Genomic DNA, 16203 nt, shown 5'->3' with positions numbered 1-16203 from the left:
TGCGTGCGAATTTTTTTCGACACTTTCATCCTATTTCGTTGCTTTACATCAATATCGCTTCTTTTACACGGCGACATACATATAATATACATGTATATATATATATATAATCCAAGCTGCGAGGGATACAAAATAATTACGTATTTTTTTATTTATTCTTCATCGAAATCACGTTTAATGACAATTTAATTTAATTTTCTTTTCTCTTTTCACTGACATTTTCTGTCCTGCTGAAAAAGGAGATACGTTGTCTCTTCTGGTCGACCGCCGTCGTCTTGAGTGTAAATTACATGGCATGCGGGCGTTGTTCGCGGGACCGCGCCTGATAACGATCGCGCGAGATTGGTCGTTGACAACGACGACGATCGAGACGCGCGCGAGAAGACCGCGCCGCGATCGAGGGTGGTCGACGATGAAGAAAGAGCGCCTCCGCTCGACCGGAAACTCGATCCCTGTCCTTGGCGCCGCACGCGATCGGATTTCATCCCGATCTCGCTTCGACGAAAATTCCCTGCGATCGTGCACCTACATCGATCTTGATGAGACGTGACTTTAATCCCGCAGTATTTGATATCAAAATACCTTGTACGGTATCTCTTGTTTTTTTTTTTTTTTCTGAAGGAAATATTGACTAAAATTAAAATCCAAAATTATATGTAATATCAATATATATATAATTTATTATATTTATTAAATTATATATATATATATATATATATATATATATATATATATATAATTATAAATAGTTATGTAAATAACGCACATCTAAATATTTATACAAGATTTAATTAATGCGTAGATTTATTCGAAATAAGAGATTAGTCGCGTTTCAGAGATATAGATATAGATTGTAGGAAATTTGAGAATTTAAATACAATCTCTCTTCTTCTCTTTCTCTTATATTCTCTCATCTACATCTCTTTCCTCCTTCTGTGTTTTTTTTTTGTCTTTCGCGATACAAAGTTTATCGCTTCGAAAACTCGAAGTTCACATAGAGCGCGATGCCTCGATCGATAGCGGGATATCGAGAATGATTTTTTTCCTCTTACTCGGTTCCTTATCTCGACGAATGCAACTACGGTCGGTCGGTCCAGAGTCTCGAAAACACATCGGCGCGATTAAATGCGGAAACGAGACGATAAGCGCCTACAGCGAGGTGCAGTCGACACAGATGCAGCTAATCAATAGAAATTATCAATTGCTAATTGCGACGACTCCGTCATAATAATAAATAATCGGAAAAACAGAAATTGAAATTGCCGTTGAATAAGAGAAAATTTAAAAAATAGCATCTGACTTAAGAAGATAGGTAAGAATGAAAAATGAAAGTGCTAATAAGAATAAGAAAATATACATTAAATATAATTTAAGATTGTATCTGAAATTGATAAAAATTAAAATGAAAATTAAAATTGATAAAACAATATTGTATAATAAATATTGTGACAGACAAATTGCGGAATTTGAAACAAACATGTAAGATAAAAAGAGATGATGGGAGAAACGAATTCCTCTTATCGAGCGGAAATTTCAGCTCCGATAAGCTTTCGTGGATGCTGCAATGATTCGAGATGATAGTTTTCCGTGATGGATTTTTATTGACGATAGTGAACGCGGGCTCGCAAGGAGAGTAAATAATGAATAATAATGTTGTCGGGAGAGAATGCCGGAGCAGATAAACAACCGAGATGTGGAAGAGAGGGCCCTGTGGGTCAGATGAGATTACTGGCGTATCACTCTCGGCGGCTGCGGCTTATCGTATTGGTCGCGATAACACTTGGACGCCCCCAGATCACTCGATAACCACGTTATCGACATCGGCTTCGTCCATCGGTCATCGTAGCCTTGTAAACTGATGGAAAAAGACCGGCTCCAGATTCTCGCGAAATGCGTTCGATTTTAGATAAAGCCCGATTAAAATGGACGAGAAAATTAAATAATTGGAAATTGATGGTAGGAGATAAGAATCGAATCAAATAACACGGAAAAGTAAAGTTTTAATAATAATAAACATCATATAATCACGATTGACTGTCGATTAAGAATGCTTGAGCGACTTTATTACTTCCATTGTTAAAATTGAACCAAAGATGAGCGGCGGCTTATATCGGCGCGATTTTTCTCAATTGAAGATACGCCGTAAATTTCTCGACTTTCGATCGCAGGAACGCGCACGATTCGCTTTCTCCTGGCGATCGGTCGGTCGATCGGCGGCGCCGATTCGCAAACATTTCTACGCTCTTGGAATGAACACGGAAGAGAGAGATGCAAACAGAGACAAAGATATATAGCAATATATGTAAATGAAAGGAATAATTTTGAGATAGAAGGAAGCTAATTTTTTTCTGAAAGAACCTACGCGAAAACAACGATTTTTTGAACACATAAATATATATGTATATAAATTAATCTTTAAAATATTTAAAATAATAAGAAAATGTATATACAAAAAAAAAAAGAAATTTTTCAGAGGAGAGATTGAATCAAGTTTATTTATGCGAAAAGCAGTGTGTAAGACGAGAAAGGAAAGGGGGAAAGGATAAAATTGAGGGGTGGTGGTGGGGGAGGGGTAGGTAAAGAGAGACGGTTTTCTCGGCTGGATCCTCTTGGCGGGAAGGAAGATCCCGCGCAACCGAAAACTGGTTCGTGCGGCGTCAGATTGCGAAGATAGCCGGTGTATAGTTTTTATATGCCGAGCTTCGCGGCGATATCGGACGGTCCGATCGGACACCGTCAAGATGACTTTCCTGCGGATTCTTTCCTTCTCATGGGTTTCCGATACACACACGGGGGAGGGGGGGGGAGGGGCGGGAGAGGGAGCCTGGCTCCCGCCAGCGCGCTTTCTTCTATCCGAAGAACATCCGTCCACGTTAAAGTCAAATGTCAAAATTGATTAAAGATGACGGTAATAATTATGTGCAATCTGTTATAATATTTATTCATAATTATTAATCATAAATCGCGCGATTAATCCATAAAAGGAGAAAAAAAAAACAGAGCTTTATTGCTCAATCTATTTAATGAATTTATTGTCGCACGAATTATCTTTTCGATTATCGTAATCCGAAAGGTCGATTTACACAAAATTGTATAATTCAATATATGTTGTTCTTTTCTATTAGTACACATCAAGGGCTGCATTGCCTTGAAACTTTTTATCGCGCAAAGAGCGAAAGAGAAAGAAAGGGGGGCGGGGGAGGAGAGGGAGGGATGGGGACAAAATTATCGCGGACGAGCGTAAACAAGCGGGCGAAATTAACCTTCCAATTTCTGCGGCTTGTTGCTAAATAATCGATCGCCGAAGTCCCCGGCCGCCTCACTCTCTGCAACAGGTGCGCGACTCGTCGAGCCGCGGTTACATGTTGCGAAATCCCTCTTCGCTCCTAACTTGATGCATCTTTTTACAAAACCATCTAGCGTGTTACTTCGAATATATAGAAAAAAAGGAAAGTGGAATATTTTATTTTTCAAATTACCGGAAGAGAATTGTCTTTATATCTTTTATTTTAATTGACATTAACTTATTTTATGATTTATTCTTAATAAATATTCTATCATTCTGCTTTATTATTATAAAAAAATTTCTACTTGCAATCATCTCAATTTTAACGATTTATTATATACAGTTTTTCTTCTCTTTTGATTGTTTGCAAAATTCTTTTTGCTTTTCTTGATTATACAGATAAAATAAGATGAGTCGATTGTCAGCCTGTGTTCTTGCTAAAATAAATTTTAATTTATTTTCTCACACAATCGTAAGGGCGATCGAAATGTGTCGTGTAATATGCGCTATGGGCGCATCGTGTAATAGTGGCTGATCCGCGTCGGATAAGCCACGCCAACTATTTCGAGTTATAGCCCGGCGAGAGAGTTACGAGTCGCTCATGGGATTTATTAACCCTTTCGCCGCTAAAGACGCATGTTTGCGCGTTTAGCCGGAATCGAGAATCTTCGCGACACTCGGTACAATGGAAATTAATTCATCCAATGGAGCGAAATTATTTATAAAAAATGGAATACACCATGTTGAACATTACAGAATGAATAGAAATAGTTTCAATATTTTTAGAGATTTAAAAAAAAATAAATAATAAATTTTTTTTCCCTTATATTAAAATTTATCGACGATTATGATTATTAATGTGAATATATACGGTGCGCAATTTTTCTCAATAATTTTATTTTTTTCCTCTTATTATTATTATTATTTATTATTTTATATTATTTATTATTTTTAATAATCTTATATATTTCTTCTTTGTATTCTTTTCTAATTGTTATTCTTGTTACAGCACTAATCATGTAATTTATTTATATGAAAGGAATTTTTTTTTCTTTTTTATTAAATAAATAAATAAATTTTGAATCGACTGATATATTGAATATCGGCGAATGTCGAAGATTTCGATCTTCGGGAGGAAGTTGTTGACGACGGAATCGATAATGATAACGAAAGCATAGGTGAACCCGCATGTCGTTCACGGCCCGCGACTTCCGATCGGCGGAATAAACAGGCGCAACGCCTGTTAAAAATATTCCCGTGATACCGCAAATGCGTCGCCGACGATGTTTATCGATGCTCGCCGAGTGATAATTAACGATCCTCTGGGTCAGCATGTATATCAGCGGCAATATTTATCGCTTCAAACTTTGCTTTGTTTTGTAGAAAATTATTTGATAATCGGAATATTTGAAAATAATGATCGAAATGTAAAAAGTCATGCAGCTCAGATCTAGACACATCGTGTCCAATTATTCTGGCATTATGTCAAATATTTGATTCTCGTCGCTTCTAATTCCTTCCTTTGTGTATGAAAATGTTGCTGGTTGTAAAAAATTTCAAATTTTAAAAAGAAGAAAAAGAAATACTTATATATATTTAAAATAATAATAAAGCACTGTGTTTTATGCTAATGCTTGTCCTAATCAAATTTGCATTTTTTATGTTGCAGGTAAGTGCAAAATCAAGTACAACAGTCAGGGAATTTAGATTCTATCGATAAGAAGGATGTCTTTAACACCGAAATCAGTGAGTATTGTACTTTTTTTTTTCCGTTGACTTAAGTTAACTTAACAGCTGAATTTCATTATTTCGCGATTAATGGACGTCCGCTTTCGATGTCCACCGGAAAATGATTGTTATTCATTATGTGAATGGCATAGATTAGACAACACATGGTGACGGCAGCATTTACGGACGACGAGCCATCCGTAAATGCGTCGGAAAGGATTAAAATTATCACTAAAAAAGGCGAACTTTCGAACTTTGCACGAAAACTGCGGATCTTATGTTACATTGTTTAGCTGTAAATATTAGCTCATAAATTATTTTAATACAGCGAGATAATTTTTATTTTGAATATTTCTTAAGATTTAAATAATTTGAGAAACAAGCTATATTAATTTTCTAAACAAATTCAATTTATCATTTTAAATATACGTGTAATTAGAGTTTAATCAAATTTTTAATAATCTGAGAAATTTGTAATTTACATTTGTAATTTAAATTTTATAAAAAGTTTTCTTCCTCTAAACTCGGGTATTATTATTTAATATTCAAGTTACATATTATGTAAACATTACAATATATTTACATTATTTTTAAGTCACTCAGAATTATTCTGAATAACTTGATACTTTGATAATTTCGATAATTTTTCATAGATAGGAATTATTAGTTACACAATAGAATTCTTGATATTTCCGTATCTCTCGACTTTTTTCCACTTTTTTTTTTCTCTCCTTTTTCACGTTTGTTTGTCTTGCCAACGTCTTTATGTATCGCTTGCATTTTGCCTTTATCTTCATAACGCCTTCCGACGGGCTTGCCCCAGAACAATAAACCGATCCCCCTCCCCTCTCTCTTTCTCTTTCTTGACTCGTCCTCTCTCTCTCTCTCTCTCTCTCTATCGGCGATATACCAAGTTGGTATGCGGTGCAGATTACGATTTGTCGTTAGCCTTGCGATAAACTTTATGTCGACGATGGTGATATCTGTCGATTTGCAACGCATTAAAACATCCGCACTAGGCGCTTACAGCCGATAGACTTTTCCAAAGTCGCTCGCAGTCTCATGCGATTTTCATGCGATAACACACGTGTCACCGATAGTTACGTTAATGCTCTCGCTTACTTTAGCACGGTCGGATAACAGGTTGATTATCTTCTTAACGTAGATTATTCAGAAAGATGGCCGGATACTTTTTTTTTTCTTGCGACGCGATGCTATTAAATATCTTATCGGAGCCATCTCCGAATAAATTATAAAAGGTAATTATTAACGGATAGATATAATAGATATAAAGAATTAATATATACATAAATTTTTCTAATAATTAAAATTAAATATATATATATATTTTTTTTTTTTTGAATATTTTATCTTTTTAGGTTCTGATATCTATAAAATCGTGATAAATGTATTATTTTTATATTTAAAATAACAAATATTAAAATAATAAATATTGTGAATTAATTATATTATATTTAATAATTATATTATACGTGTTAAAAATAATAAATATTGTAAATCAATTAATAAATATTAGAAATGATAAATTTTAGATCAACAATTATATTTGTTGGCAATTTCAATTATGAGATCTCGTAGGAGATAATAATTAACTTATATCACTCTGACGTAATTATCATATTCTACGCGTTTTGACGGCTCTTAATATATTCAATCGTTCGTCAAGGTGAAAAAAATTTAAGTCGCGATTAGACGTGGGATTAGTAGAAGCGTCGCACGATTCGCGTTCGTTATCACGTGCACTTTATAGCATCACAGATAGTGAGCGTTCTCAAGCGCGGGTATAGTTCGCTCGGTTAAAGTGGCGGGTCCGTTGTGGCTCCCTCCATTGTGCGTCTGCCCGATTGTTTCTATTCAGACACCCGTTAACGGCGCGTATCCTGGCGCGCTCCTAATTGCACCCCGCGCGTACATAATCGCGCGAAACTCTGAAAAGTGCCGTGAATTTATCCTCCCTGTTGCAATATACAATATTTTCGTGAAATAGGAAAGATGGAAAAATTTCCGAAATTTTCTTATCAACCACAATAGACGATTATCTTTTAGAAAGAGAGACGGAAAGATTAAAAATTTTTTTACAAAAGTAGGAGATTCTCTTTCTCTCTAATAAATAATTACATTTAAATACACATTTTTATATTATATTATAAATATATTAAATATATATTATACATATATTAAATATAAACAATTTTATATATATATATATATATATATATATATATATATATATTGATATTACATATAATTTTGGATTTTAATTTTAGTTAATATTTTCTTCAGAAAAAAAAAACAAGAGATACCATACAAGGAACTTTGATATCAACATATATTAAATATATTACGTATATTAAATATAAACAATTATATACATATACATATATATATATATATATATATACACATAATGTTTTTTTCCGCGCTGCGAATTTAAGTTCGGGTCGACGTTCTGAAACTAAGCGATCTTAAGACACAAAAGAGGATCAGATAAAAGATTTTTGTCCTCCCCCTCTTCCCTTGCATCGGTCGACTTTCCCCGCGTTCTCTCACGATTCCTGGTGCACGAGTTGCATCGGGTTGCATCGCCGGGGCCGCGCTTCGACGATGCGCTCCGGGCTGTGTGCGTTGCGATCCGGTATCTCTCGTTACACTTATGCAACCCGAGATTTATTGCCGATGATTATGCGCGGATGGAAGTACGCGCTGCAGGAGGGGGAGGAGGGGGAGGAGGAGGAGGAGGAGATGGGCCCTCGCCCTCGGCTATCGAACGGCCGCTATCGATTGACGTGGCCGCGACGTCGTCCTCGATGTAGTATCCCGCCTATCGATACCAAACACGGTGCTCTACCTGCTCGTCGAAGAGAGAAGAAGCTCGTATCGCCGCCATTCTTGCGCCCGTCAACTGATTTCTCTCTCTCTCTCTCTCTTTCTCTCGATCGACGTCAATATTGAGAGAGAAGCAAGAAAATATATATTTATATTTTGTGTTAAAATTTTGTAGTTTCTCTCTCTATTTATCTATCTATCTTTTTCTCTCTATCTCTATCTTCCTCGTAATGGAATTTTATATGGGAGAATAGTTTGGATGTATCTTTAAGATATATCTTTGAAATAATTGATGTATTTTTAAAGATTTCATAATATATAACTTTTTATATGTACACGAATTTATATTAATTTTATTTTTACAAATAAAATAGATATAAAATAAAACAAATATAATAATTATTATTAATAAATCTATATTTATTTTATTTTTACAAATAAAATAAATATAAATTTGTTAATAATTTATTAATAAATATTATTAATGAAAATTATTATTAAATACAGATTTATTAATAAAATAATTATCCATAAATATAAATTTATTTCTACAAATAAAATTAATTAAGAATATAAATACATATGTATTAACGAGTTATTAATGAATACATAATTTAGCATTCCATTACCGAATTTCGTGTCGAAAATGAGAAAGTCACGACAAGGTTGATTGATCGATCGATCGATCGTCGTGGCTTCCACGGTCGGTCATCGCTCGCTAATTACTAATTAGCCACTCGCGACTCTCGATGGATTCGACGAGGCTATTCCGCGCGATGGGGTTAATATAAGCCTCGCGATAGAGGGAGAGCCCTCCCCCCTCCTGCTTCGTTTTTCTCGACGATCGGCCTTCCATCGCTAATTAATATTAGGGGGGGGCCCCCGTTAAAATTCCACCGCTTGATGAATACATTCTAATTTCTACGTCTTAGATGCTCCAACCGCGCGCAATCTCCTGTAACGATCGGCCGATTTCTCGGCCGATAACGCTATATCGTTAACGAGGATCTCCCTGAACCCTTCTCTTATCCTCACGTTCCACTCTGTTTATCTCTCTCCCTCGCTTCTTTATTCCGCATCTTTTTCCGCTCATTGATTGTAAAGTATCGTGTTTAATGTTATCGTTGTTATTATCAATGTCGTTCTATTAATTGAAGGTTACTGATGATATGTCCGAGATCTCTGTATCTATTGGAATCTTGTTAACGCCATTAGTGTAATTTTTCTTGGAAAAATTTTATTTTACAATTTAAATAAATTTTCTCTCCCTTCCTCCATTATTGAGATATTATTGTAATGATTATCATTATTTTTATTATTATTGTCGATGCTGTTTTAATTATTAGAGATTCCTTATGAAGATGTCTGTCTGCATCTATTATATCCTTATTAGTATGATTTTTACAATTTTCTGTTAATTATTCTTTTTCCTGTTTATAATTATTATTTGTTGTTACATTATTAATTATATATTTATTTCATTAATTTAAAGATAATAATTTGTCAAATTTTGAAATTTGTCTCTATTATATATTAGCATTAAAATGATTCTCTCTCTCTCTCTCTCTCTCTCTCTCTCTCTCTCTTTTCAAAATCTTAATTTTTTTATTAATAATTTCTCATCTTTCTTTGGTCATAAATTCTTGCATATTGAATATTGTACCTCAATCTATTATTTAATTAATCTTGGAATTTAAATGAACAGTTTTTAATGTCATTTTTAAAAATAATTTTTTATTTTTGAGAAATGTCAAATGTAAAACTGTATTTTTAGGTACATTGAGAAGCGCAGTTTTTAACTTGAGTTTAAACGAGAAACGATTGTTAAGAGAGCGAATCGCGCAAATTCATTTTAATGATTGCGCCGCACTATCGCGCGCTTGTTTACGCCTCGATCGCTCGCTAATAATATCGTTATGTAAATTCGAGAGGTTCTCGGCAGCGATTTGCTCCGATACGATGCGATACGATAGAACGCGATACCAGCTCTCTCGCTCCCTCGTCCTCGGTATCGATCCTCGGGTTATCGATATCCCGCTCGTAAATTCGAGGAGCGTAGAACGTAACAACTCTCGATCGTCAAGCGTGAAAAATATTGCGCCCTAATTGGCAACTCCAAATTCGTGTATACGACTCCGTCGCATTTAACGAAAATTGAGACAGACAAAAGTTTAATTTGATAAAAAAATTATCATTAAAATTAAAATTAAATCTCGACGATTTTACGGCCGATTTCATAACGCGTTGACGTTTGAGGGAAACGAAGGACTGCTCAGGCTGAGTCAAGCGACAAGGGTTGTTCTCTCGTACCGTGAGATTCTGGAACAGAATTTCGCGTCTTCCCTCGCATGTTATGGAGACGACGCGCGTGTGCGTGTATGTATGTGTGCGTTGAATAATGTAGCCCAGGCCTCTATCAGCATAAACCTCGCCGAGAGAGCAAGCAGACTGGACCGTGCGCGCTCGCTTGCAGATACTTGGCTCATTCGCGATAGATCGCTGAAAGATTAGGGATATCCTCGTCCCCGTTCGAGTTTATCGGATCGCCGCCGTTTCTCCTCCCCCACCCTCCCCCTCACCCGCGCTCCACTCGTCGTAGGTTCTCTCGTCTGCTCGATTTTCATCGTCCGCTCGTCCGACTTTGTAGATGTGTGTTCATCAATTTTCTGGCGAATACAATCATCGATCCGAGCCAAGTTCTTTATGAAGAACAAAATATACAATGTATGCATATTAAAATTTATAATCAAAGTTACTGCTATAAAATATATAATTTTGTTGTATTTTTTTTTTCCAATCAGATAATCTCTCTTTTTAATTAAAAATGTAATAATATTATATAAGTACAAAAAGAATGCACATATTTTATAATAACAAAAGTAATAAAATAATATTAAAAATAATGATAAAATAATAAAAATAATAATAATGACATTCCTCTAATCAGATAACAAAAACGGACGATAAATGTTTCAAGACAAGGCACGGATTAAATTTATTTATAATATAAATCATTATACACCTTTCGATGTATACGCCATGTTTCGAATTTCTCTACTCTCTCTATCAGAGATTATTTCTGCCGTCCCGTTTGATAATAAAATCTAGATAGAAGCTGACAAAACCGTGAGGGACGGGATGTCTGTTGTTGCCGCCACCGCCGTCGTTGCTGCTGCACGGAAAGTCGTCCTTTCGATCGACAGGACAGCAGCAGCGGCGGCGGCGGCGACGATCTTTCCTGCACGCTCATGTAAGTCGCCAAACGGAGACGGACGTGGTGGTTCGGCCCACTCGCCGCGACGCCATTGTAGCGAGATAAAACAGTGATAGGGAGATCAATGAAGGCGATAAGTGAAGTTATTACCGGATAGAGGGAGAGAGGGAGAGAGAGAGAGAGAGAGAGAAGGGAGCGAGGGCGCGATACGAAGAGAGAACAAGCTCTGGAGAGCCCATCGGGAGAAAAGGACGGAGAGAGGGTGAGAGGGAAGGGAGGAAGCGGAGAGGAACGAGCGGGCGAGAACGGGCTCCGATAAGCAGAAACAGTTATCAAGAAATGGAAATGACTGATAAAGCGCGGCGCGGCGCGCCCGCCCGCCCGTTTTTAATGTTACATTAAACCCGCCCTCCGGATTGTACCGGGTGTCTCGCTTGATTATTTACTCGTTCTTCACTATTTTTAGGGACGTCTCTTTCATTCATGATTTTAATAAATCCCGATCAAAAGAGAGCGATTAGTTTTTTTTTTATAAATCGACTATTTCTTTTTATATTTTTTCTATTATTAAAAAATAAATTTGTTATTATTATTATATAGAGTGGATTATTAATTATTATTGTATATACTTATAAAAAAATTTATTGGACGATGTTTTCATTTGATCATATATTTCTCGGCCATCCTTTATATTCGGCGAAGGGTTAATTCAGTAGAGAGTAAAAGAAACAGAATTTATATTCGCTAAATAGAGAGAGAGAGAGAAGAGGTGGAGAAGAAAGATTGGGAAGGGTATGAAAGGGTTGAAGGTTTTTTAGTTTCGACAGCAGGCATGGCTTCCGATATCGGCGGCGCGATCGAAACGTCACCGCTGTTTCTGGTTAAGCGCATTCGCGCGTTTATCGCCGGCGCATCGCCAGACATTATGCTAATCGCTTATCGATCGTCAATATTTATGCCTCCTCCCGTCGGCGGGAGGGAGGGCGAGGGGGGAGGAGACGACGAGGCTCGAAATCTCTGGCGACGGTTGCGAGAGGAGCGAGTGTACACTATATCGATCGAGTCCTTAAACGAATCGAATTCGCAATCAGATCTTATCAAACGCCACCACGCCGATTGATCGAGACGAGCGAATTAATCGTCTTGCTCTCGCCTTTTATTTATTTATTTAATTATTTTTTTTTTTTTTGGACGAGATAAATTTGTTTAGTAAATCAATGAATAAATTATGTTTGATTTATTAGATATACGGTTTTTGAAATAAATTTTCTTATTTAATTTATACACGGCCAATTCCTCGGAAGATCAATAATTATAATTATGGTATAACTGATAAATAATTATTGTTTAATAATAATTATATATTAATTATATATTATTATTAATATTATTATTAATTATATATTATATAATAATTATATATTTATTTGTATTAATTTTTAGTGAGAGGATTTTATTTATTAATTTTTTCGCGGAAGGATTTACGATTTATTTTGTCTTCTTCAATAATCTTCGCTTATCATTTTCGGACGTCAGTTGTTACGCGTGAGAATAAATACCGAGAAATATTGTGAAAAATCTGTTTACACAATAAGTATCGGCCTGTCATTTTTAATCGGCCCGACACAATTCCGGCCGATTTTGCGAATTGCCCTCTTTCTGTCTCTCTCTTTCTCTCTTTCTTTCTTTCTTTCTTTTTTTTTTTGCTTTCGAAGATTATGCGGCGAGATAAAATTATTTCCGAATCGACCTTCATACTTGACATGTGCTGACATGCGTCACGCACGTAATCTTGCGTTCAAATTCGTTGAAAACATGCTCGCTTGTCCGAACGTCCCGCTATCGAGATATATTATCATTGATACTTTGATGCAACATTCAATTTTTGCGTTATCGGAAAGTTACTAGTAAAAGTATGGAATTTATCTCCGCCGGAACAAAACGCGCAGATCTAATTTTGACAAAAGAATTACAACACTTCCCGAAAATAAAAACGAGCTCCCGAAAACAATGACAGGATGGAAAAACACATCAGCTGTAATTACATAAAATCTGCGAGACTTCATTCATTCGCATTTCCACTTATACATAATTTGTAATTTAATCGCGATTTTTTAATTTCCAACCCGATCTGACGCGCGACGCGATTAAGGTCTTTTCATCTTTGAAAAAGTGCCACGAGCGAGATGCGCTCTTTAAGAGCCAAGTTGGGAGTCTTAAACGGCAGGACGACGGCCCCGAAGGACGTCACGTGACGCGGGTGATGACCCGGCGTGCGCTGTCACGCGGTGCAAGCTGCGTTCTTCTGACGTCGCCGACGGTTCTCGAGGACGCCGGTGCCGCGAGAGTATCTCCTATCTTGTGACATTGAAGAGTCGCGGTATCTGTGCCACCGAGTCTGCAACCTGCTGCTGCGACCGAGATACGTCTCTGTCCACCCCCGCTTCCTCCATTTCTCTCTCTCTCTCTCTCATCCCTTCCTCTCTCTTTCTCTCTCCGTCTTTCTGTCGACCAGCACAACTTTGCGCCGTTTTGACGGCCGGAAGATAACTAACGTGCTCGTTCTTCCCTATCTCTCACTCTCGCTTCTCTCTTTCTCTCTCTCTCTCTCTCTCTCTCTCTCTCTCTCCCTCTTGTCCCGTGACACGAACCAAAATGCAATTGCGGGGTGCAAAGCGACAGTTTCGCGTACTCTCGCACCATGAAGGACATTTCGGGGAGGGATTCTAATCGAGGAATCTCGAGTTCCTTCGAGCAGATAAGCGCGAAATCTAATGTCAAGATTAATATAGTTTTTCTATCGGGCATATCCTTGATATGTCAAATCTCACACATTTATATATAGATTCATAACAAAGATAAGTGGTATTTATTTGAGCATAGCACTCATTATATATTGGCATCTTTAATGGATACAGAATTTTATAAATACTTATTATAGATATTTCTCTTTCTCTCTCTCCATATATATATATATATATATATATATATATATATATATATATATATATATGGTGTGTATATTGTGAGATGACAATGTATGATATATCTATAATCACGAAGCGAGCGCTACGATACCAAAATAGCTTCTTGAACGCGTAAAAGTTCAGTTTCGAAGTTCACGGTTGCGATTATCTAGCCGAGAGAACGCGCCGATAATCTGTACTTGACCTCACCTCCTCACCGCCAGACGGGCCCGATATGATTATCCGTCCGTGATTACGTTCCTCGTTCGTCTTTTTTTTTTGTTTTGTTTTGTTTTTTGTTTTTAGCGCGTCCGGAACTTAGCGCGCCGCTGGAGAACGCAAGATGGCCGATGGGACGGGACGGGACCGGCTTTGGCGCGTTCGAGGTTCGGCGACGGCCATGAATTATTCATGGCTGGCGTTTCCTCATACAGCTCGAACGTGGCTCTTCTCAGAACGTGGCAGGACACAGGAAAGTGTCGATAACGATCTCCTCGTCTCCTCCTCCTCTTCCGTTCTCCACCCCCGCGCTCCGCCAATCCTTCTCTATCATCATCTCTCGCACTCTCTCTCTCTCTCTCTCTCTCTCTCTTTCTATGTTGTTCCGTGTGTGTATATGTGGGTGTGAGTCACATACTATCTTGTACTGCCGCCGTCACTGAACGTCATGGCTCGTCATGATGCGTCAGTGCGCCAGATAAAGTCACCTCGTCTTCTCTCTCCCTCTCTCTCTCTCTCTCTCTGTCCCTCTCTACAATTCTCGTATCCTCGTCATCCTCATTGTGTCACTAGCCCGCGCCCGCCGGTGACACCAGAGCGCCGTGTCCCACTTCCGTTGCTCTCTTTCCTCTCTGTTTCTCTCTTTCTCTCTATCTCTCTCCCTCTTTTGTTGTTCCCGCTCTCGAAAATCGAAAGCATCCTACCCGCCCCCGTGCCGGAAATTCGCGCCGGGAACCAGGTCGGACCAATTAGAAATCGCGCGTTATGGATGCAATTTCGGGAACGATTAGAATTTTGAGAGTGTTAATATTTCCTCTTTTGGGAAGAGAACGAAGGGAATTCTTGGGATCGTTGATTCAATTTTAGGAGAATTAAATTTTGTAATCGTCAATAATTTGTATAATAAATTTTACTGGGACTCGGGGAAATTAAAAAAAAAAAAAATTCTTTCTTCAATAATTTTGCTCTAGTGCTGTAAGCAGTCTGCGATTCACCGATAAGTCAAGTTGCGTGAATTATGTATTTAAAATATATTATAAATATATATTTATATCTCTCACTGTTTACATATTCAATGTCTTGACGAAATAAAATATTGAATATGCAGTACATATTCTTTATTTAATTTTTCAGCGATAAAAAATGAAAATTTGTTATACAAGTTAAAAATTTTTATTTTAACGAAAACCACTTAATAATTTTTTTCAGTGGAATAAAAAAATTTTATTTTAGGAAGTTACATAAAAAAAAATCTTTAAAATATTCCCTGTGCCTGGAACTTTGAATAAAAATATCTGGAAGATCAGGGGATTTTTTTTTTACAAAATTTGAGTAGGCACCCTGAATTTAAGTCACTTGCTACTTTATAGCACTCGAAGAAAAATATTATAATTGTAGGATGTGTATTTCCTGACATCAGTTATACATATACGTCTTCTGTAAGGTTTTGACTAGATAATTAGATACCCATTATTCTTTTTCTCTGTATATCGAAATACAAGCAAATAAAAAAGCACGCGCAATCTACGGATACTTGGCTGAGCAAGCCAGAGGGGCGATATAACCGGAAATCATTCCTCCGCCATCGTTCGAGATTAACCGGACCTTATCGCTGCAGGATCTCCGTCTTCTAATCGGTCTTCTAATCAAAACCGATAACAGATTTATCTCATTCTTATCTCGCCCGTTCTCCATTTCCGTTCCTCTTCCGTTCTGCGCGCGATAATTTTTATCTTCTCATCTATCTGTACTCTTCCATTTTCCTCTTTTTTTTTTTCATCTTTAGAGAAAGAAAGAGAGAGCGATGAAGAGAGAACAATAGCGTTCCCGCTCGCGAGATGTTCGTCAATTTGTTTGCCGACGCAGGAGAGAGAAACGGCGATACAGAAAAAAAGATTGAAAAAAAGAAATAGTAGAATCTAAGAGGGGATGGGGACGGGAGG

At 37.1% G+C, this 16203-nt stretch overlaps 1 protein-coding gene across 2 annotated transcripts in view; it reads left to right on the top strand.

Moving 5' to 3' along the window:
* The window catches only part of LOC126856622 (zinc finger protein ush), a 151181-nt gene that overhangs the window by 50883 nt on the left and 84095 nt on the right, over nucleotides 1-16203 (top strand). Inside the window, exon 2 of one of the 2 annotated variants that reach the window (XM_050605304.1) lies at nucleotides 4956-5032. The exons of the other annotated variant lie outside the window; for it this stretch is intronic. The gene's annotated coding sequence lies outside the window, so the exon portion shown is untranslated. The remainder of the gene's footprint in view (nucleotides 1-4955; nucleotides 5033-16203) is intronic. 2 annotated transcript variants of the gene reach the window in all.

This window comes from Cataglyphis hispanica, chromosome 19 (genome assembly GCF_021464435.1).
Source record: "Cataglyphis hispanica isolate Lineage 1 chromosome 19, ULB_Chis1_1.0, whole genome shotgun sequence".
NCBI classification, from domain to species: Eukaryota; Metazoa; Arthropoda; class Insecta; order Hymenoptera; family Formicidae; genus Cataglyphis; species Cataglyphis hispanica.
This window is presented reverse-complemented; position numbering and strand designations above follow the sequence as displayed.